Here is a 24,191-nt window from a genome sequence, read left to right on the forward strand (position 1 = left end):
GGTCCGTGGCGGAGGATAGTTTTACTACAGGCACCCTTGGCTTGCCGGCATTCTCCTCCCCCAGCGGTATGGGCCTACCTTATTTGCAATTTCCGTTTGCCCCAGCGGTTTCTCAAAATTTTCCCCCACTAGTTTCCACCCCACAGGTGGTCCAGTCAGTCTGGTCCTCTGGGATGGGGCAAGCTCTCGGCCACCCCCCTAATGTTTCTTCTTTCGGGGGAGGGTTCCAGTCCACTTCCCTTCCGGCGCCACCCCTCCATCAGTTTCCGTACTGTCAACCACCTTTTTCCCCGGCGCAGCCGGGGCCCTACGGGTATCCTTGGCAGGGCTGTTTTGGGTCCCCGGAATGGTCACTTTCCCAGCGTTAGCCAGGCAGGTATCGTGCCTCCATACCTTCCCCTATCCCATGCGCCGCCAGCTCAGGCGGTACCGTCCGTATCAGGTACACCGTTACCTTTGGGGGCCCCAGGCGGGGAAGCGCCACGCCCTCTCCCCGGTCCATTGGTTGGTTTGGCTGATGTTCCTGGTAACTTAATACCGCTTGTTTCTGTTCCCGAGGTCAGTGCAGACAGCTCTTCGGCCCCTCAGGTTGCTCCGGTGCAGGACGGATCCGGGAGGCGCGGAGACGCGGACCCATCTCCGGCAGATGCCAGTACTTCGTTTCCTGGTCTCTCGCAGGTGGCTGAGATGGCCGACCCCCCTGGCCCTTCAGGTTCTGGTGAGCATGATGTTGTGGCTGATTCATCTGTTGTGTCATCATCTGAATCCTCTGGTAGCAGCGAGGGGTCTGATTCGCCCAAACGCCCGCGCAAGCTTGCGAAATTAGTTGCGCGCGAGGTCGCCAAGGTGGTGGGCAAGGATAAGGTGCCGAAAAAGGCGGCGGCACCTGACGAGCTGCCGTTGTTTTCGGACATGGTGCGCTGCGCCAACACTGCTGTTACTCGGGGGTTACGGAAGAGGATGAAGGAGAAAATAGTTAAAGGGAAATTTGTCGACCTGTTCACCCTCACGGACGACACGAGGAAGGACTTAGAAAAGGCTAAGAAGGCGGGGGGTGTCGGTGAAAATGCTTTCTGGAGTTTTCATCACTGGTTGAGAGGTTTCTTAGTCTTTTCTGCTGTTTACCTGAAAACTCGCCCCGACGAACATCTGAATGTGGTGAAATACATGTTTTTGATTAACGAGATGTTCTTAAAGTACAAAGGTTCCGTCTGGAGGGATTATGATGAAAAATTCCTTAAAAATCAGGATGGCAATCCGACGTTACCTTTGGGTTTTAAGGATGACGAGGTTTGGATGGAGGTTTCCAACCAAGGGGGTAGTACGGTTGAGGGGCAGACCAAAAGGAAGTTTTCGGGGGCTAAGAATGTCCCCGGGACAGCAGCGAAGGGCAAGTGTTTCGCGTTTAACGACTCTAAATGCACTAGGGGTGTGGCCTGTCGTTTTCATCACTCCTGCTGCATCTGTGGAGCCAATCACCCTGCCAAGGATTGTAAGTCCGGAGGCGGGGTTAAGCAGGCTGACCAGGGTGCTGCCGGCAGTGCGAAATAGGGCACCCTCACCTATAGTTGGACCGGAGTTGGCTAAATGGTTGCACCATTACCCCAAGAAGGCGGATGCCGAGTTCTTGTTAGCCGGGTTTAGTTGCGGTTTTCGGTTGCCCATTTCGGAATCAGTTCAGGTCGTGTCTCGCAGGAATTTGAAGTCGGCAAGGGAGTTTCCCCATGTGGTCAGGCAGAAGGTGGAGGCGGAGGTGAAGTTAGGTCGCATGTGCGGCCCTTTCACATGTGAGCCTCTGCCCAGGTTATGCGTATCGCCCTCGGGGGTAGTTCCCAAGAAGGCACCAAGCAAATTCCGCTTGATCCAGCATTTGTCCTACCCACATGGGGGCTCCATTAATGACGCCATTCCTGAGGAGTTTTGCACGGTCAGGTATCAGTTGTTTGATGAGGCACTTGAGTTGATTCGGGGTTTTGGGCCCGCAGCACTGTTGGCCAAGTTAGATGTTGAGTCCGCTTTTCTTCTTCCCCTTCACCCCAACTCTTTCAGGTTCATGGGTTTTCGGTTAGGCGGTTTTTTCTATGTGGACAAATGTTTGCCGATGGGTTGCTCTGTCTCTTGCGCCTATTTAGAGAAATTCAGCTCGTTCCTGCATTGGTGCATTTCTGCGGGAACTGGGCACATTGGGATCGCCCACTATCTCGATGACTTTCTTTTTGTAGGCCCAGGAGACAGCAGCATTTGCCAGGAGCTCCTTTTTTCGGCGGTCGCCTTGTTCAGGGTTCTGGGAGTGCCTGTTGCCCACGATAAGATGGAAGGACCCACGTGTTGCCTTCCATATCTGGGTATCGAGGTTGACACTAGCGCGGGTTGTTGTCGCGACAGATCGAGGACTGCTTGAGTAAGCGTAGAGTTAGACTTCGTCAGGTGCAGTCTCTTTTAGGCTCCTTTAATTTTGCTTGCCGGGTCATTCCCATGGAGAGGGTTTTTTGCCGTAAGCTCGAGAGGGCCACGGCTGGAGTGACTGGGCCGCATCACACCTGTCTGTCTCGTGAGATTAAGGACGACCTTAGAACTTGGTCCACCTTTTTGGTTACCTTTAATTCAGAATTGTTGGGACCCCTCCGGCCCGTCGCTAATTCTTCCCTGGAGCTGTTCACAGATGCTGCAGTTTCTACGGGTTTTGCTGCTTTTTTCCAAGGCGAGTGGCGTGTTTCGGCCTGGCCCCAGTCTTGGGTATCTCGTGGTTTTACTGCTAACCTACTTTTATTGGAGCTGTTTCCGATAATTGTGGCGGTGGAGTTGTGGGCCTCCTCGTTGGCGAACCGGACGATCGTCTTTTGGTGCGACAATTTGGGGGTGGTGCAGGCGGTAAACAATCAACGTGCATCCCCGCCACAGGCTTTGCGGCTGTAGAGATTTTTGGTGTTACAATGTCTACGTTTTAACATCAATTTCACGGCGAAGCACGTGCCTGGGGTCGAGAACAGCATCACTGATGCGCTGTCGCGTTTTGACTTTGCCAGGTTTCGCATGTTGGCCCCCCGGGGCGGAGGCCCTAGGCTTGACATGTCCAACTTCTGTTTGGCAGATTATGGAACTGGCGTAGCCGGCTTGGCGCTGAATTCCTTGGCTCCTTTGACCCGTCGGGCATATGCTGCGGCTTGGCGTGAGTGGCAGGCGCACCAGCTTAGGTGTGGGGCCGGGGGTAAGTCAGAGGAGGATGTTTTGTTGGCCTTTGTATGGGAGTGTTACCAGAGTGGTAAGTCCAAGGCATCCATGTCCGCGGCTTTGGCGGGAATTTCGTTCCATGTTTGGTTGCAGCAGGGGACGGACCCCACCAGGTTGTTTACTTTATCCAAGGCCCTCAGGGGTTGGGCAAGGTTAAGTCCATCCCAGCCAGATACGCGCAGACCTATTGACACGCAGTTGTTGCACGAACTTACGGCGATTCTGCCGGCGGTGACTGATTCCGCATTTGAGGCGTCCCTTTTCTGTGCAGCCTTTTCCTTCTCATTTTTTGGGGCTTTTCGGGTTGGCCGCTAATGAACGGTCCACTGATACAGGTATGCTTTTCAGGGACCTGGTGCTCAAGGACGGTGTCGTTATGTGTAGGTTACCCCGTTTCCAAAACCGACCAGCTGGGTCGAGGACGCTGGGTGACTTTGAAGGCTCAGGAGGATGACGACTTGTGCCCTGTACTGCTTGCGCAAATTTATTTGCCTTTACGGCCTACTTGTGGTGCTCAAGTACTGCTGCACGGGGATGCATTGCCTCTTACTCGGTTTCAGTTTGCCGCTGTGTTGAAGCGCTGTTTGGCCGCCCTGGGGCTTAATAGCGCTGAATATGGGACGCATTCCTTCCGCATCGGTGCGGCAACTTGCGTTGCGGCACGCGGCCTTCCACCGTCAGCCATTCAGGAAATGGGTCGATGGAAGTCTGCCGCGTTTAAGTCTTATATTAGATTGGATAAGGTTTAATGTTGCGCTACTTGCGCTAACCCAAAAACGTTGTTTACCTGCCAATTTTGGAATGGTTAGCATTCCACAATTGGAGGTGTGAAGGGATTTTTTAAATGTTTCCTCCGAGGGGGCCTAATTACAATTGGCTGACACTTCAGGTCCACGGGAGTTTTTTTAAGTTTTCCCCTTCAATTGGGTTTTTTGTTACTAACTGTTCGGTTTGGTCTAACTTTTCTACTTCCCCGTTTTATGGGCACTGCCTGACAGCTAGGTTACTTTTTTCTTTTACAGTGTCCACTGATTCCACAGAACAGATTTGGGTAGTTGGCGATTCTTACGTGTTTTGGGCCGAGCGTCATCCCCTTGCTGATAGGTCGTCTGAGTTGTTAGATGGTCGCAGAGTGCGATGGTTAGGTGTGAGAGGTCTCAGGTGGTCTGGACTTTTGGATCTGTTGTTTCAGCAGGAGCAGCGTTGGGGGCGTCCCCAATGGTTGCTGCTGCACCTGGGTGGTAACGATGTGGGTCACCTTAAGAGTATAGATCTTATCCTTCGGATTCAGGCGGATTTGGGCGAACTTAGCTTGCTTTGGCCTGGTGTACGCTTGGTTTGGTCTGACATTATTCCTCGGTTTGTCTGGAGGGGATCCCGGAACGTCACAGTGCTTGTCAGGGCTAGGAAGAAGATTAACTTTGCTGTGTCGAAGTTTGTGTTGGCTGCTGGCGGTATGGCAGTTAGACATCCGCTATTGGTGCTCCAAAGTCCCTTTTATTTTAGGAAGGATGGTGTACATCTCTCCCATCTTGGGATTGGAGTTTTTCTGAGGGCTCTGTTTTCTTGTCTGGATTAGTTTGTTATCTTTGTAGTTAGGGATGGGAGTTGTTTTGACGGGTCTTTTGTTCTTGTTTGGTTAGTTGGTTCTGGTTGGATTTCATTCGTATTGGGTTGGCGGGCTGCGTTTATCTGAAACTGGCAGTGGCGGGAAGGCGCTACTGGTCAGCGGTCACTTGTAGCATAAGTGGTGTTGTGGGGCACTTACCCCTTTTGAAGGACAGCGAGTGTGTCCTGCCCTTGTGGGGGGGCAAGGGGCGCTTCCTCGGGGAGCGTCCTCACTCTGCTATAGGAAGGGGTGGTGAGACCTTCGCAACACAGGTTATGCTGCTATATATAGATGGGGCATTTCAGTCGCACCCATGACAGTTGGGGCGTTTAGTCACCACCATTTTCTAAGATCGTGACTAGAGCTGGTTAGTGGTAGCGTCTTCCTGGCCACCCACTACGAGTGAGGTCATTCCAATTAATAAATTCAATGACCATTTAATCCAACGCAGTTGTGTCCGTGTCTTTATTTTAGTTGATAAGCTAGCTTAAACTTTATAGTTAATGTCAAGCACAATAAATTAATAGACTGCTTATATTCTGGTTTGTTCAGCACTGTGAAATGTGTTGTTATTGTATAAATAGAACTATAGTCATAACTTATATTTTATATACCAAGTGCAAAACAATAGACACTTTTGCTATTAAAAAGCATAGTTGTGACTTGTGAGGACTATCTTAGGACTTTCAATTTTAACCATAGACCGTAGAGTGTAAAGGAGATTTAGAAGTATAACAATACCAATACCTTGCAAACAGTTTTATTATTAATCCAATCCAACCACTGTTTTGCATAGCCACACCCACTTTTTCCTCTTCTTGTTTTTGCCTCATGCCTCTTGGCTCCTCCTCCAAACCTGATGTCCCATGCAAACCTTGGTCTTGATTCAAAGGGCAGCACGGATGATGTAATGGTTAGCATTACTGCCTCACAGCACTGAGATCATTGGTTCGATTCACACCATGACCCTAACTGTGTGGAGTTTGTATATTGCCCCCGTGTTTGCATGGGTTTCCTCCGGGTACTCTGGTTTTCTCCCACAATCCAAAAATATACTGATAGGTTAATTGGCTCCCAACAAAATTAACCCTAGCATGAATGTGTCTGTGTGTGTGTGTGTACATATGTGTTGTAGGGAAAATAGATTGTAAGCTCCACTGGGGCAGGGACTGAAGTGAATGTCCAAATATTCTCTGTAAAGCGCTGTGGAATATGTGTGCGCTATATAAATAACTGGTAGTAATAATAATAATAATAATAATACTATCAGATCACGTGTGGCTGCAATTTCTCCCAGGTTCTCAAGTGCGAATATATGCAAATACAAGTATAAGCATTCCCCTTGTGCACTATAATGTGGTCTAGTTCACAAACCCTGTGACACCCACTTTGCATATCTGAGCAATGCTCTGGTGGATCCGATGTTTCCGCCATCGATGCACCATTGGTCGCAATATCTACTCCTCGAGCTGCGTGGCACACAGCCTCCCTTGTAACTTTGATAAGATAGTGCCACTGTGGCTGCGTTGCTACGTAGCCCGCCCATGACCCTCCTATAAGTTGCCCTTGACACCTCCTCTCTCTGCAAAGACTTTAGCTCACCTCTCGGTATCCAACCTGAACTGCCCATTAATGGCAAAAGTCATGCCCAGTAATTGTGTTGTTGGTGCAAATGCATACCCCATTGCACTCTGTCTCACACGTGTGCAGTAAGATGTTCTTCTTTGCTGCACAGTTTACCGATTATCGCTCCCAACGCGCGTTCTCTCAACTGCCTCCGCCTCTTACTCAGGCCCCTTGATACCTTTTACATTTGCCCTTCATGGCGATCGGAAATGGCCTATTCCCATCACAGCTTAGCTTACAGTGTGCCTTGGTGTTTTTCTTTTTATCTGAGCTAAAAGCTGAAATAGTTTTACTGTATTGCTGCACGGTTAGTGTATCGCCTGGGTTCTTTGCTGCTATTGCACCATAGCTGCTATTCATCACTGTTGCCTGGCCCATTTAAATTCAAATACCTTTAAATCATTATCAATGGACGGACTGAATGATCAATTACCAGTGGACTCTTATGAAGGAACTACAAACAAAAGAAAAATGTGTTGTTAATGATGACTGCTGTATATAGCAAATTGCAAATAAACATGCAAGTAATTAACATTTTTATTAGAAAAATGACTTATGCTTGTTAAATTAACATGCATAGAGATTTCATTAATATGCATCACAACTTATCAGAATATAAAGCTATCATCAGTGCAAACATATGTTCGTACACATGGGCTCATTGTATTCATGTATCCATACACAAGGACTCTAAATGCAAATTTGTCATTGATTTAGAATCCGCAAATTGCAAAAGGGAAACAAATCTTTGAAATGAGCTAAGTTTGATGTTGGATACGTCGTCCGTCCCTAGGTAAGTTGATTCATCATCTGTTGAGTATTTGCTGTTCTGTTGATTAACGGGGAGAAAGGGGGGGGGGACAGGTGGGGGGGGGAGCAAAAAAAAAGTTTGGATAATTTAAGAAGTGACAACATATAAAATTAAATGCCACTTCAAGATTTAGGTGTTATATTGTGTGTGTACATTTTTTTTTAATCCTAAGGGCTTAAAATATATTACATAAAACAGCATGCCCGCAGCTGAATTACTTTCGGAAGCAGGCAAGTAACTTACATAGGAAATGAATGGAAATGGGAAATAGAGTATAATTACGTGGTCTCGTTTCAAATATGACTGGCTTCAAAACATTTAATTTAAGCCAAGCCTAATTTGGCCGTTTTGGGCCTTGTGCCAAGTGTGGATGCAGTATGTAATAACACTGTATGTGGTTGCGTTACTGTGAATTAACTGCAGAAAGAGTTGAAAGAGAGTATTCGTCATTGGGGAGATTTCAGCAAAATTATTTCACTACAGATGTGGCCATGAGGGTTCTACTTCTGAGATCAAGATCTTAAAAATCTATTAGTACTTAGCAATGGGGATCATCAATGCACTTTTAGGTTTGTGGGGGGGCTGCCCAGTCAATATATATATATATATATATATATATATATATATATACACTGCTCAAAAAAATAAAGGGAACACTAAAATAACACATCCTAGATCTGAATGAATGAAATATTCTTACTAAATACTTTGTTCTTTACATAGTTGAATGTGCTGACAACAAAATCACACAAAAATTATCAATGGAAATCAAATTTATTAACCCATGGAGGTCTGGATTTGGAGTCACCCTCAAAATTAAAGTGGAAAAACACACGACAGGCTGATCCAACTTTGATGTAATGTCCTTAAAACAAGTCAAAATGAGGCTCAGTAGTGTCTGTGGCCTCCTCGTGGCTGTATGACCTCCCTACAACGCCTGGGCATGCTCCTGATGAGGTGGCGGATGGTCTCATGAGGGATCTCCTCCCAGACCTGGACTAAAGCATCCGCCAACTCCTGGACAGTCTGTGGTGCAACGTGACATTGGTGGATGGAGCGAGACATGATGTTCCAGATGTGCTCAATTGGATTCAGGTTTGGGGAACGGGCGGGCCAGTCCATAGCATCAATGCCTTCGTCTTGCAGGAACTGCTGATACATTCCAGCCACATGAGGTCTAGCATTGTCTTGCATTAGAAGGAACCAACCGCACCAGCATATGGTCTCACAAGGGGTCTGAGGATCTCATCTCGGTACCTAATGGCAGTCAGGCTACCTCTGGCGAGCACATGGAGGGCTGTGCGGCCCCACAAAGAATGCCACCCCACACCATTACTGACCCACTGCCAAAACGGTCATGCTGGAGGATGTTGCAGGCAGCAGAACGTTCTCCTTGGCGTCTCCAGACTCTGTCACGTCTGTCACATGTGCTCAGTGAGAACCTGCTTTCATCTGTGAAGAGCACAGGGCACCAGTGGCGAATTTGCCAATCTTGGTGTTCTCTGGCAAATGCCCAACGTCCTGCACGGTGTTGGGCTGTAAGCACAACCCCTACCTGTGGGCGTCGGGCCCTCATACCACCCTCATGGAGTTTGTTTCTCATCGTTTGAGTAGACACATGCACATTTGTGGCTTGCTGGAGGTAATTTTGCAGGGCTCTGGCAGTGCTCCTCCTGTTCCTCCTTGCACAAAGGCGGAGGTAGCGGTCCTGCTGCTGGGTTGTTGCCCTCCTACGGCCTCCTCCACATCTCCTGATGTACTGGCCTGTCTCCTGGTAGCGCCTCCATGCTCTGGACACTACGCTGACAGACACAGCAAACCTTCTTGCCACAGCTCGCATTGATGTGCCATCCTGGATGAGCTGCACTACCTGAGCCACTTGTGTGGGTTGTAGGCAGATCATACAGGCACTTGGAGGCCACACACACTACTGAGCCTCATTTTGATTTCTTTTAAGGACATTACATCAAAGTTGGATCAGCCTGTAGTGTGTTTTTCCACTTTAATTTTGAGGGTGACTCCAAATCCAGACCTCCATGGGTTAATAAATTTGATTTCCATTGATATTTTTTGTGTGATTTTATTGTCAGCACATTCAACTATGTAAAGAACAAAGTATTTAATAAGAATATTTCATTCATTCAGATCTAGGATGCGTTATTTTAGTGTTCCCTTTATTTTTTTGAGCAGTGTATATATATATATATATATATATATATATATATATATATTTTTTTTTTTTTTTTTTTTTTATTGCTACATGTTTTTAATAATTTTGGGAATGAACCAGCAAAACCTCTTGGGATGCCGGCAGTCAGAATACCGACAGCGGCCTCCCCATGCTCAGGATCCCGACACCTAGTAGGTAAGTATGGTAATCCTAATTACTTACCTCCCTAACCCTCTTTACCAGCAGCCTGACCCTAGCCCTCCCCCTCGCAGCATAACTCTAAACCTCCCTGGTGGTGCCTAAACCCCCCCCCTCCCCCACAGCCTAAGCCTAACACTCTCTGGTGGTGCCTAACCTTAACCACCCATCCCCCCTCGTAGCCTAACCCTAAACCTCCCCATGAAACCTAAACTCACCACCCCTGCGGCTAATCTCTCTGCAGTCCCAGCACACCGACATTCGGGATCCCGGTGTAGGCATTGCGAAACATGTTGGGATCCCGACGTCGGTATTTGGAGCAGTGTCAGGATTCCAGCGTTGGAGGAGGGGGGCTGCCACTGGTCGTGCTGCTGGGTCCCTCTTGCTTGGTCCCTGCCACCGGGTACCTTGTCCCCGCTACTGGCTGGGTCCCGGCATCTGTAAAATGTTGTTTACAGATGCCGGGACCGTCTCATGCACAGTAGTGGTGACGGTACTGCGCATGCGCAAATCCCCGGATTCTAAGGACTACAATGGCTGCAGTCTGTAGAAGTTGGCTAAGGCTGCCCGAATGGCAGAGAGTGGCTTCCTACGGGTAGCCAACTCCTTGCTAATTGCCGCCCGGTCCCAATGGGACTACCTGTAGTGTCTCTGACTGGCAGATAGGACTTCCAATAGGAAGTCACTGCCAGTCTCAGTGAAGCCAGTGCAGTCTCACGGACTGCATCTGCCTTTACAGACTCTGGGCCTAATTCAGATCTGATCGTAGATGTGCTAAATTTAGAACATCTATGATAATTTACTGTGACATGCGGGGGGACGCCCAGCACAGGGCTAGTCCACCCCGCATGTCAGGCCCTACCCCCTCGCACAGCTGCAAAAGCATCATACAGCGGCGATACTTTTGCACTTGGCTAGTAACTCCCTGCAAGCACAGATCTTGTTCACTGGCAGGCCTGGGTCGCAGTGGCTGCGTGTGACGTCACGCAGCCGCCGCGGCCTGCCCCCCCAATGGTCCGGACACGCCTGTGTTGTCCGGACCGCGCCCCACCAACGGCGCTCTAACGCCAAACGCGCCCCCTCCCGCCCCGCAACCGCTTCTGCCTGTCAATCAGGCAGAGGCGATCGCAGCCCAAAGATGCTGTTAGCATCTCACTGGACTCCCGGGGTGCGCACCCCACATAGGGATTCAGACTGCGATTACTGCCGCTGCAGCGATCCAGTCCGAATTACCCCCTCTGTTCTGAAGTGGCAGATTTTACCCAGCGGGGCTGTATTCCTGCAGCCCATAGGCAAAATCCGCCACTGATCCTGACTGGATCCCATGATTCCCTGCTGTCTAGTGCATAGTAAACTGGCTAGTTTTGCCAGGTCACTTTTCTATCCTGGAAACGTTAAGTTGTTGTTGTTAGTTAAGGGCACAAAGGCTCAGAGGAAGATTGTTCAGAAACATTAGCGGTTACTGTGATTATTGCTTTAGCATGGTAAATAGAGCCGTAATTTTCAGTAATCCGACAGTGAAAAATTATGGAGCAGATGGGAATTAGAGATAACAAACGCTGGTATATTTACATTTTGCAGAGGTAAAAATGATATGCGTGTTTTGTCCCCTCCATGGTTGAATGTCCCTGTTAGAATCTGGCTGCTATATCGTGCGCTCTCCAAAGGCCTGATTCAGAGATATCAGCTATTCCGATATATACGCCATTGTGTTTAGTGCTGCGCATGGGTCTCAGCTGCACAGCGCCTGCGTCCCGATGCCTCTTTGATGTTGCTCGGAGAGAGAATTTTTGGATACAGATTAATTGACAGTTTGGGACAGCGGAGGTGGTTAGAAAAAATTACTAAAATGCAATGATAAATATATTTGTATTTACAAAAAAATAAAATACAAGTACAAAACTAAACAAGTGGATAGTATTAGTCTAGATAGCAAATGGTTAATGATTGTAAAATAGACAAGATCAATAGTACTTTCCTTTACTACTGTACACATGACCCTGAATGATAAGTAATTATTGACCCCAACAGACAATGAATTTAGAATTTTTTGAAAGATTCCCAATTACCCATGACCAGAAAGGACTATAAACAAATTCTTATATGCCGCTTCTCTTCACAGGGTGCATGAAACTGAATAATGGATCACGGGACATCAAAAACAACATTGGACATCAAAGTAAATAAGACCAAAGGCCGAAACAGACAGGGTCAAGAGATGAAAAAAGTGTCTAAAAATCACACAAAAAAAGGGTAGCAAGAAAATGTTAGAAGAGCAATATTCTACATTTTCAGCATAAAAATAGTGGGATGCTCTTCATAAAGTTAGGATTTAGATCATATTGTGTCCATAAACTAAAAGGTAATATGATATAAAACATCATCAAAACCTACTTTTTCTCCAAACTAAACAGAGACAAAATCTAGTAATAAATAATATTCTTTAAGTTACCTTCATTTAGACCATTTCAATCAACCCTTGTGTGTATTTCATGTACATGTGGTAGGAAATATAGATTGTAAGTTCCACTGTGGCAGGGACTGATGTGAATGGGCAAAAATTCTCTGTAAAGCGCTGCGTAATATGTGTGCGCTATATAAATTATTATTATTATTATTATTATTATCCTTTATTTATATGGTGCCACAAGGGTTCCGCAGCGCCCAATTACAGAGTACATATGCACATAATCAAAACAGGAAAACAGTGACTTACAGTTGATGACAATTTAGGACAAGTACAGGGTAACTAAGCATAACTACACCAGTAAATGACAGAGAAGTTCCAGGTGGCCAAAAAACTGCTTGATTTGGGCAGTTGAGGATTATTAAAGTAAGAAAAGGATAAGCACATGAGGGAAGAGGGCCCTACTCGTGAGAGCTTACAATCTAAGGGGAGGGGTAGACAGACAGGGGTGAAACAGATGGGGTACATAGAGAGCGTAGAACAGAGGGTTAGGATGAGATTTGGCTGGGTTTGGTAAAGAAATGGGTCTTAAGAGCCTGTTTGAAGTTTTGTAGAGAGGTGGAGAGTCTGAGGGGAGAGGTAAAGAATTCCAGAGGAAGGGAGCAGCACGTGAAAAATCTTGGAGATAGGAGTGGGAGGAAGTAATCAGAAGACAGGAGAGCCGGCGTGCATTAGCAGAGCGAAGAGGACAGGTGGGAGAGTAAAGGGAGATAAGGTCAGAGATGTAAATGGGAGAGGAGTGGGTGAGTGCTTTGTAAGTGAGAGTGAGAAGTTTGAATTGGATTCTGAAAGGGAAGGGAAGCCAGTGAAGGGCTTGTAGGAGAGGGGAGGTGGACGTAGTGCGTTTGGTGAGGAAGATAAGCCGGGCAGCAGCATTGAGGATAGATTGGAGTGGAGAGAGGTAATTGTCAGGGAGGCCAGTTAGGAGGAGATTACAGTAGTCTAGTCTGGAAATAATCAGTGAGTGAATAATGATCTTAGTGGCATCCTGGGTGAGAAACGGTCTGATCCTGGAAATGTTTTTGAGATGAAAATGACAGGTTTGTGAGAGGTGCTGAATGTGTGGTTTGAAGGAGAGGGAGGAGTAAAGGATTACACCAAGACAGCGTACTTGGGGGCTAGAGGAGATAGTCGTGCCATCAATGGATAATGAAATTGTGGGAGGTGAGGTTGTGCGGGAGGGTGGGAAGATGATCAGCTCGGTCTTAGACATGTTGAGTTTAAGAAAGCGCTGGGACATCCAGGAAGAGATAGCAGAAAGACAGTTAGAGGCACGAGTGAGGAGAGCCGTGGAGAGATCAGGGGAGGAGAGGTAGATTTGAGTGTCGTCAGCATAGAGGTGATACTGGAAATTAAAAGAACTAATGAGGTCACCTAAAGAGGACGTATAGAGAGAGAAAAGGAGAGGACCAAGAACAGTACCTTGGGGGACACCAACAGTTAGTGGAAGTGGGGGCAAGGTAGCATCATGAGAGGAGACAGAGAAGGAACGATCAGAGAGGTAGGATGACAGCCAGGAGAGGGCAGTATCGCGTAGACCAAGAGAGTGAAGGATTTGCAGAAGGAGAGGGTGGTCCACAGTGTCAAAAGCAGCAGAGAGGTCAAGAAGAATAAGCAGAGAGTAGTGGCCCTTAGATTTGGCGGCATGGAGGTCATTGCAGACTTTTGTGAGGGCAGTTTCAGTGGAGTGGAGAGAGCGGAAACCAGACTGGAATGGGTCAAGCAGTGAGTGAGAGGAAAGAAAGGCAGTGAGGCGATTATAGACAATACGCTCAAGAAGTTTGGAGGCAAAGGGGAGGAGAGAGATGGGTCGATAGTTGGAGAGAGTGTTAGGATCAAGGGTAGGTTTTTTAAGAATAGGGGAGACAAGAGCATGCTTGAAGGCAGAGGGGACAGTGCCTGATGAGAGGGAGAGATTGAGAAGGTGGGCAAGATTGGATCAGGCAGAAGGAGAGAGGTAGCGGAGGAGGTGGGAGGGGATAGGGTCGAGTGGGGAGGTTGTGGGGGGGGAGGAGTGTATGAGGGCCATGACTTCCTCGCCAGATACATGGGAGAAAGATGTCAGAGTTGGAAAGAGGGTCGGGGAGGGGTGGCAAAGGATGGGTGGTGGCTGGTTGCTGGACTGGTGGGATGTGATGTCCTGACGTATGGAGTCATAAATGGTAATACAATGATTTGGTTGATTGGAAAGGTTATTGGGGGTCATTCAGACCTGATCACACGCTAGCTTTTTGTGTAGCGCTGTCAGAACTGTGCATGCGTATGCACCGCAATGCGCACGTGCGTCGTACGGGTACAAAGCGGATAGTTGCTGAGCGATGGGTTTTACGAAGAATCCATTCGCACAGCCGATCGCAAGGAGATTGACAGGAAGAAGGTATTTGTGGGTGTCAACTGACTGTTTTCTGGGAGTGTTTGGAAAAACACAGGCGTGTCCAAGCGTTTGCAGTGCGAGTGTCTGATGTCAATTCTGGCCTCGGAAAGGCTGAAGTGATCGCAGCGGCTGAGTTAGTTCTGGGCAACTCAGAAACTGCACACAGTTATTTTGTACTGCCCGGCTGCACATGCGATCGCACACTTGCAAAGCAAAAATACACTCCCCTATGGGCGGCGACTATCTGCTTGCAGCAGTGCAAAAAACCCCTAGCGAGTGATCAGGTCTGAATTAGGCCCATTGTCCAGAAGAAATATACTGATATAAGGACAGTGTTGTTCATGTTTCTCTTCTCATCAGTGGTGAAGACATCATCATTATCAGTGAGGTTGGGTAGAGGATGATGGAGAATTGATCCTGGTGCCGCCACAATTCTGCTGTTCACGCAAGAAGCAGTATAAACTGCGAGTGACTCTTAATTTTGCTGATCCTGTTGATATGTCCTATTGGTGTAGAACAGTAAGCACCAACGGAATGTGAAAAGGAGGTTAGTCTTAAAAGTTTATCCTTAAACAATTTTGGAGGTTTATTCAATATACTGTACTGTAACAGCGGTTCTCAGTGGTAACAGCGGTATCAGGATAGAGGCAGTGATCGCAGTCTGAATTACTATGCGCAGTGCGCACGTGTGGCAGACGCACTGCACATGTGCAGCCAGTGAGATGCTATCAGCATCTCACTGGTGCTATCGCCTCTGCGGCGATCGCGGGGCGGGTGGGGGCGTGCCGCAGTCTGGACAATGGAGGCGTGTCTGGACCATTGGGTGGGCGGGCCGCAGTGGCTGCGTGACATCCCATGCAGCTGCTGTGACCCGGGATGCGGCCAGTAGCTCCCTGTCAGCGCCCAGGAGCTGCGCTGGCTGGGACTGGAGCTACTTGTCAGGTACAAAAGCATCACCGGCGTGCAATGTTTTTGTATCTGTATGGGGGAGGGGGGGGGGGAGGGACTGGCATGTGGGGTGGACTAATTCTGTGCTGGGCGTCCCCGCGCATGTCAGAGTAACTGATCGTAGATATGCTAAATTTAGCTCATCTACAATCAGGTCTGAATTACTCCCAAGGTCCCCGGAAGACTCTGCTAGCGTCGGGCATATTTTTTGCATCTTTGTTTTGGCATAAATGCAATGCACTAGGTCTGAATCTGCACACGAAGTGCCACTATACAGCGGATGCTCCTCTTCTCCACATCAGGTTCCTCTGTGCTTTGTGTACTCAGTCGCACAGATAATCAAGTGTCACATTTTCAACAGAAAAAGACACACGATAGATGACACTAGCAGAGTTACATAGGACCTGGTGGCACACCTGCGCAAGGCATCTTATCCTCTGAGGTCCCACGGCGCAGCAGCAGCGCTGCAGAAATCACTTGGAAAATGGCGTGGTGCCATTTTCCTGGTGTTTCGCACTTGCGCAGTAGGAAAATCAGTGGGAAAATGGCCGTGGCGCCATTTTCCCGGCAATCTGCACATGTGCTGTAGACTTTGGGACAGCGCTAGGGACCCTAGGGACTCTAGTGCCTAGAAATACAGTGCTGCTGGCTAGAGCGGAGGGGGCCCAGATGGAGCCTGCACAAGGGCCTCCTCCTCTCTAGAAACGCCCAATAATTGCCCTGAGAAACTTAGAGTAAAGGATAGCTTTTCCTGAACCAACAAGGTATTATTTAATAACCTTGCACTTCCCTATCTCTGCTCACCATTGGTGTGACGCAATTGACAGTGACGGTCCAGTGACATCCAAACAATATATTGATATGAACTATGTCACAATGGATTTCAGAACCTACTGTGCTCCTCTGATACTACTAATTTTAATTGACTTAACCTATAGAAAAAACATAGACTTAGTCTACTAAAACCATCAGGGATACAATATTCAACAACAGAAGTTTCCTTGGTGCCTGTAGCCCTCAATTCCCTTACCAAACAAGAGGTCTCCTCCTGGGATGTCCTGCTCCTCTGAGATCTCCTCTGCTTAATGTAAAAACCCATAGCCTCGGCAAGGGTTGTGCAAGTGGTGCTCCAGTGTATATCACAGAAATACATCTGACGTATGGCACAATGGCGAATTGCTATTCCCATCTGGAATACGGGACTTCACAAATGTGCAAACCTGCCAGAAGTATCGTCAGCATTTCCCAGTAGAAGAAAAATAACCTAACAATGTTTCTCATTTATTAAACTGTTTTTTTTTTGTTGTTGCTGTTTTTATTTCATGTCATTTACTCGACACAGAAATAGCAGTAAATTTTACTAGTGCAAAACAACAGCCTTAAGCTTCCACAACACTTCCACGTAATAAAGACAATTATCAAATTCTACATTGGAAATTCATCAGCGAGCAGGTAAAATGATGGTATTGTTGTAGACGCTTGCTGTAAGTTGAAATGTCTGTCGGAGGTCCCACTGGGCAAACAGTACATAAGACTAAGTAATATGAGCTGAAATGTGAGCTGGCTGGATATAGCGGTCCCAAAAGGTATCAATATTGTCAGCTTGGAGGTGTTATGAAAAGGAAAGAGCTGTTTCCTCTATTTAAAATCTGTTTAAGGCTACAGGAACATGTAAAGCAAAATGTGATCTGATTATGAAAACAAAGGATTCATGTCCGCTGACTTATTTCCAGCGGCAATTGGGTTATAGTCAGTACTATTGATGAATATACAGTATCAGTAGGGTATTCCATGTGCTATTAATCACATTTTCAAGTTTTATATACTGCGTGTCTATATATATAAATATATAAATATATATATAAAAAATATATATGTATATATATATATATATATATATAAAAAAAAATATATATATATATACAGTATAAATATATACGTACACACACAGTATATGACCATATATTAGATATATATCATCCTGACGAAAGGTGCCATTAAAGCGCACCTGAAACGTTGATATGAAGCTGTAGTAGCTGTGTACTTATTCCTAAATACCGTGGAGTGCCATCCACATCTCCTATATGCCGTACAGTGCCCCAGTGGTTCATGGGAGGGCACCCAGGTGCTACAAACTAAATGTGGAGTGCCAGTCATAAGTTGCAGACTATATATATATATATATATATATAACATTTTGTTTAAGGATTAAGTGGGAAAAGTTTTAATTTACTTCTGCAATTTCTATATATTTGAATGACTCACAAAAGTGTAGTTTTTCTAGACATGGAAGAGGTAGAAATTTAGGGTTACACAGAAAATGTCCTCTAGGAGTCATCCCTTTGCTATGGGTGTCACCCTCAACAATCCAAGTCCTGGGAACAAATTTACTAAAGGGAGGGTTTGGTGGCATTTTCAACTAGTTATGGACCAGTGGGTCGACCTGAAAAATGTCGACAGTGTCTAGGTCGACCCCAAAAGGTCAACATGCACAAAGCAGGGTTGCTGACTTTCTGACTGCCCCCTCCAGCAGAGATCAACCAGCTCGGTGCAGCAGGGGGGCAGGGAAGGGGGGGGGGGGCGTGACATGTCATGACATAGGGGGTGTGGTTATGTAGTTGAGGCAGTACAGGAAGCGCGGCGCTTGCGGTCGCGTCATCGTGGCCACACCCCCACTATACAGTGCCACTATTACAGACAATGTACAGCAGGGGGCAGGGCTACAATGATGCAATTAAGCACAAATCACGTCATCAGGTCCCCTCGGCACCACTTGTTCTCTTTAAGTGGGTGGCCGAGGGGGGTGCAGGGGAGCTTTGGCGCTGCGGGAGACTTGGCCACCTTTCCGTGGGAGTGGGAGTGGCACCCAATGTCCACAAAGCCACACCTTCTTTCACATAGGCCACGTCCCGATCCCAATATTTTTAATGTTGAGAGGTATGGAACTGAGAACCCCAGTTAGTGCACCATGTCCCTTTACATGGCTCGCTTCGCTTCCAATGCACCAAGCAAGGCGCCTTGCCCTGGTACCGCTGCTCTCGGCACAGATTACTATTCCCAATCATAGTTCACAAAATGAAAAAAATGTAAATGTAAAAAAACTCATGTGGACCTTTTTCTGTGTCAACCATTGCCATGTCGATCTTTTGGGAATGTCAACCTTTTGTCCATATCCTGACAACTGTCGACCTTAGTACATTTAACCTATCATCCGGATACCTTTTCAATCCGCCATCCATCTCCAGTGATTTTCATCTCCAAAATGCTGGACATACTAATCAGCAATTTGATTGGTGCCAGTGATGGGCAGCGGGTTAAAAGATGGCAGAGAACAAACCGTCTTTTTGTACATTTCCCGCCTGGTCTAAGCAACGATTTCAGCTTTGATTTTGTGATCACAGTTGAAGACAAGTTAATGCTTTCAGGCAAATTGTGAACAGGTAACTTAAAAATGAAAAAAAAAACACAAAAAATAAATTAAATAGTAGAAACAAATATTTTTGTCTTTTTCCGGATTTTCCTGTGCAGTCACAGAACACTTGTGATGGTTGAGTCACACTTACACGGTGATCATTAGCTACTCATAACAAGGGGGTCATTCCAAGTTGATCGCTCGCTAGCAAATTTTTGCAGCGCAGCGATCAGATAGTCGTCGCCTATGGGGGAGTGTATTTTCGCTTTGCAAGTGTGCGATCGCTTTTGCAGCCGACGGCACAAAAAAGTTTTTTGCAGTTTCTAAGTAGCTCTGGACTTACTCAGCCGCTGCGATCACTTCAGTCTTTTTGGTCCCGGAATTGACCTCAGACACCCACCCTGCAAACGCGTGGACACGCCTGCGTTTTTGCAAACACTCCTAGAAAATGGTCAGTTGACACTAGAGATGAGCGCCTGAAATTTTTCGGGTTTTGTGTTTTGGTTTTGGGTTCGGTTCCGCGGCCGTGTTTTGGGTTCGAACGCGTTTTGGCAAAACCTCACCGAATTATTTTTGTCGGATTCGGGTGTGTTTTGGATTCGGGTGTTTTTTTCAAAAAACCCTAAAAAACAGCTTAAATCATAGAATTTGGGGGTAATTTTGATCCCAAAGTATTATTAACCTCAAAAAACATAATTTACACTCATTTTCAGCCTATTCTGAACACATCACACCTCACAATATTATTTTTAGTCCTAAAATTTGCACCGAGGTCGCTGTGTGAGTAAGATAAGCGACCCTAGTGGCCGACACAAACACCGGGCCCATCTAGGAGTGGCACTGCAGTGTCACGCAGGATGTCCCTTCCAAAAAACCCTCCCCAAACAGCACATGACGCAAAGAAAAAAAGAGGCGCAATGAGGTAGCTGTGTGAGTAAGATTAGCGACCCTAGTGGCCGACACAAACACCGGGCCCATCTAGGAGTGGCACTGCAGTGTCACGCAGGATGGCCCTTCCAAAAAACCCTCCCCAAACAGCACATGACGCAAAGAAAAAAAGAGGCGCAATGAGGTAGCTGTGTGAGTAAGATTAGCGACCCTAGTGGCCGACACAAACACCGGGCCCATCTAGGAGTGGCACTGCAGTGTCACGCAGGATGGCCCTTCCAAAAAACCCTCCCCAAACAGCACATGACGCAAAGAAAAAAAGAGGCGCAATGAGGTAGCTGACTGTGTGAGTAAGATTAGCGACCCTAGTGGCCGACACAAACACCGGGCACATCTAGGAGTGGCACTGCAGTGTCACGCAGGATGTCCCTTCCAAAAAACCCTCCCCAAACAGCACATGACGCAAAGAAAAAAAGAGGCGCAATGAGGTAGCTGTGTGAGTAAGATTAGCGACCCTAGTGGCCGACACAAACACCGGGCCCATCTAGGAGTGGCACTGCAGTGTCACGCAGGATGTCCCTTCCAAAAAACCCTCCCCAATCAGCACATGATGCAAAGAAAAAGAAAAGAAAAAAGAGGTGCAAGATGGAATTATCCTTGGGCCCTCCCACCCACCCTTATGTTGTATAAACAAAACAGGACATGCACACTTTAACCAACCCATCATTTCAGTGACAGGGTCTGCCACACGACTGTGACTGATATGACGGGTTGGTTTGGACCCCCCCCAAAAAAGAAGCAATTAATCTCTCCTTGCACAAACTGGCTCTACAGAGGCAAGATGTCCACCTCATCTTCACCCTCCGATATATCACCGTGTACATCCCCCTCCTCACAGATTATCAATTCGTCCCCACTGGAATCCACCATCTCAGCTCCCTGTGTACTTTGTGGAGGCAATTGCTGCTGGTCAATGTCTCCGCGGAGGAATTGATTATAATTCATTTTAATGAACATCATCTTCTCCACATTTTCTGGATGTAACCTCGTACGCCGATTGCTGACAAGGTGAGCGGCGGCACTAAACACTCTTTCGGAGTACACACTTGTGGGAGGGCAACTTAGGTAGAATAAAGCCAGTTTGTGCAAGGGCCTCCAAATTGCCTCTTTTTCCTGCCAGTATAAGTACGGACTGTGTGACGTGCCTACTTGGATGCGGTCACTCATATAATCCTCCACCATTCTATCAATGTTGAGAGAATCATATGCAGTGACAGTAGACGACATGTCCGTAATCGTTGTCAGGTCCTTCAGTCCGGACCAGATGTCAGCATCAGCAGTCGCTCCAGACTGCCCTGCATCACCGCCAGCGGGTGGGCTCGGAATTCTGAGCCTTTTCCTCGCACCCCCAGTTGCGGGAGAATGTGAAGGAGGAGATGTTGACAGGTCGCGTTACGCTTGACTTGACAATTTTGTCACCAGCAGGTCTTTCAACCCCAGCAGACCTGTGTCTGCCGGAAAGAGAGATCCAAGGTAGGCTTTAAATCTAGGATCGAGCACGGTGGCCAAAATGTAGTGCTCTGATTTCAACAGATTGACCACCCGTGAATCCTTGTTAAGCGAATTAAGGGCTGCATCCACAAGTCCCACATGCCTAGCGGAATCGCTCCGTGTTAGCTCCTTCTTCAATGCCTCCAGCTTCTTCTGCAAAAGCCTGATGAGGGGAATGACCTGACTCAGGCTGGCAGTGTCTGAACTGACTTCACGTGTGGCAAGTTCAAAGGGCATCAGAACCTTGCACAACGTTGAAATCATTCTCCACTGCACTTGAGACAGGTGCATTCCATCTCCTATATCGTGCTCAATTGTATAGGCTTGAATGGCCTTTTGCTGCTCCTCCAACCTCTGAAGCATATAGAGGGTTGAATTCCACCTCGTTACCACTTCTTGCTTCAGATGATGGCAGGGCAGGTTCAGTAGTTTTTGGTGGTGCTCCAGTCTTCTGTACGTGGTGCCTGTACGCCGAAAGTGTCCCGCAATTTTTCTGGCCACCGACAGCATCTCTTGCACGCCCCTGTCGTTTTTTAAAAAATTCTGCACCACCAAATTCAAGGTATGTGCAAAACATGGGACGTGCTGGAATTTGCCCATATTTAATGCACACACAATATTGCTGGCGTTGTCCGATGCCACAAATCCACAGGAGAGTCCAATTGGGGTAAGCCATTCCGCGATGATCTTCCTCAGTTGCCGTAAGAGGTTTTCAGCTGTGTGCGTATTCTGGAAAGCGGTGATACAAAGCGTAGCCTGCCTAGGAAAGAGTTGGCGTTTGCGAGATGCTGCTACTGGTGCCGCCGCTGCTGTTCTTGCGGCGGGAGTCCATACATCTACCCAGTGGGCTGTCACAGTCATATAGTCCTGACCCTGCCCTGCTCCACTTGTCCACATGTCCGTGGTTAAGTGGACATTGGGTACAACTGCATTTTTTAGGACACTGGTGAGTCTTTTTCTGACGTCCGTGTACATTCTCGGTATCGCCTGCCTAGAGAAGTGGAACCTAGATGGTATTTGGTAACGGGGGCACACTGCCTCAATAAATTGTCTAGTTCCCTGTGAACTAACGGCGGATACCGGACGCACGTCTAACACCAACATAGTTGTCAAGGACTCAGTTATCCGCTTTGCAGTAGGATGACTGCTGTGATATTTCATCTTCCTCGCAAAGGACTGTTGAACAGTCAATTGCTTACTGGAAGTAGTACAAGTGGGCTTACGACTTCCCCTCTGGGATGACCATCGACTCCCAGCGGCAACAACAGCAGCGCCAGCAGCAGTAGGCGTTACACGCAAGGATGCATCGGAGGAATCCCAGGCAGGAAAGGACTCGTCAGACTTGCCAGTGACATGGCCTGCAGGACTATTGGCATTCCTGGGGAAGGAGGAAATTGACACTGAGGGAGTTGGTGGGGTGGTTTGCGTGAGCTTGGTTACAAGAGGAAGGGATTTACTGGTCAGTGGACTGCTTCCGCTGTCACCCAAAGTTTTTGAACTTGTCACTGACTTATTATGAATGCGCTGCAGGTGACGTATAAGGGAGGATGTTCCGAGGTGGTTAACGTCCTTACCCCTACTTATTACAGCTTGACAAAGGGAACACACGGCTTGACACCTGTTGTCCGCATTTCTGGTGAAATACCTCCACACCGAAGAGCTGATTTTTTTGGTATTTTCACCTGGCATGTCAACGGCCATATTCCTCCCACGGACAACAGGTGTCTCCCCGGGTGCCTGACTTAAACAAACCACCTCACCATCAGAATCCTCCTGGTCAATTTCCTCCCCAGCGCCAGCAACACCCATATCCTCCTCATCCTGGTGTACTTCAACACTGACATCTTCAATCTGACTATCAGGAACTGGACTGCGGGTGCTCCTTCCAGCACTTGCAGGGGGCATGCAAATAGTGGAAGGCGCATGCTCTTCACGTCCAGTGTTGGGAAGGTCAGGCATCGCAAACGACACAATTGGACTCTCCTTGTGGATTTGGGATTTCAAAGAACGCACAGTTCTTTGCGGTGCTTTTGCCAGCTTGAGTCTTTTCAGTTTTCTAGCGAGAGGCTGAGTGCTTCCATCCTCATGTGAAGCTGAACCACTAGCCATGAACATAGGCCAGGGCCTCAGCCGTTCCTTGCCACTCCGTGTGGTAAATGGCATATTGGCAAGTTTACGCTTCTCCTCCGACAATTTTATTTTAGGTTTTGGAGTCCTTTTTTTTCTGATATTTGGTGTTTTGGATTTGACATGCTCTGTACTATGACATTGGGCATCGGCCTTGGCAGACGACGTTGCTGGCATTTCATCGTCTCGGCCATGACTAGTGGCAGCAGCTTCAGCACGAGGTGGAAGTGGATCTTGATCTTTCCCTAATTTTGGAACCTCAACTTTTTTGTTCTCCATATTTTATAGGCAGAACTAAAAGGCACCTCAGGTAAACAATGGAGATGGATGGATTGGATAGTTTACTAGTATACAATTATGGACGGACTGCCACGGTTAGGTGGTATAAAAAAACCACGGTTAGGTGGTATATATTATAATAATAATAATACAATTATGGATGGACGGACTGCCTGCCGACTGCTGACACAGAGGTAGCCACAGCCGTGAACTACCGCACTGTACACTGGTTGATAAAGAGATAGTAGTATACTCGTAACAACTAGTATGACACTATGACGACGGTATAAAGAATGGAAAAAAAACCACGGTTAGGTGGTATATATTATAATAATAATACAATTATGGATGGACGGACTGCCTGCCGACTGCCGACACAGAGGTAGCCACAGCCGTGAACTACCGCACTGTACACTGGTTGATAAAGAGATAGTAGTATACTCGTAACAACTAGTATGACACTATGACGACGGTATAAAGAATGGAAAAAAAAACACGGT

At 47.3% G+C, this 24,191-nt stretch overlaps 1 long non-coding RNA gene across 1 annotated transcript; it reads left to right on the plus strand.

The window, feature by feature from the left end:
• Positions 1-569: 569 nt before the first annotated feature.
• LOC135058208 (uncharacterized) lies at positions 570-11,989 on the plus strand. Its single transcript, XR_010244677.1, has 3 exons — positions 570-718; positions 7,184-7,259; positions 11,768-11,989. It is a non-coding gene; the product is annotated as an uncharacterized LOC135058208 (long non-coding RNA).
• Positions 11,990-24,191: the final 12,202 nt, after the last annotated feature.

Source organism: Pseudophryne corroboree, chromosome 3 (genome assembly GCF_028390025.1).
Source record: "Pseudophryne corroboree isolate aPseCor3 chromosome 3, aPseCor3.hap2, whole genome shotgun sequence".
In the NCBI taxonomy this organism is placed as follows: Eukaryota; Metazoa; Chordata; class Amphibia; order Anura; family Myobatrachidae; genus Pseudophryne; species Pseudophryne corroboree.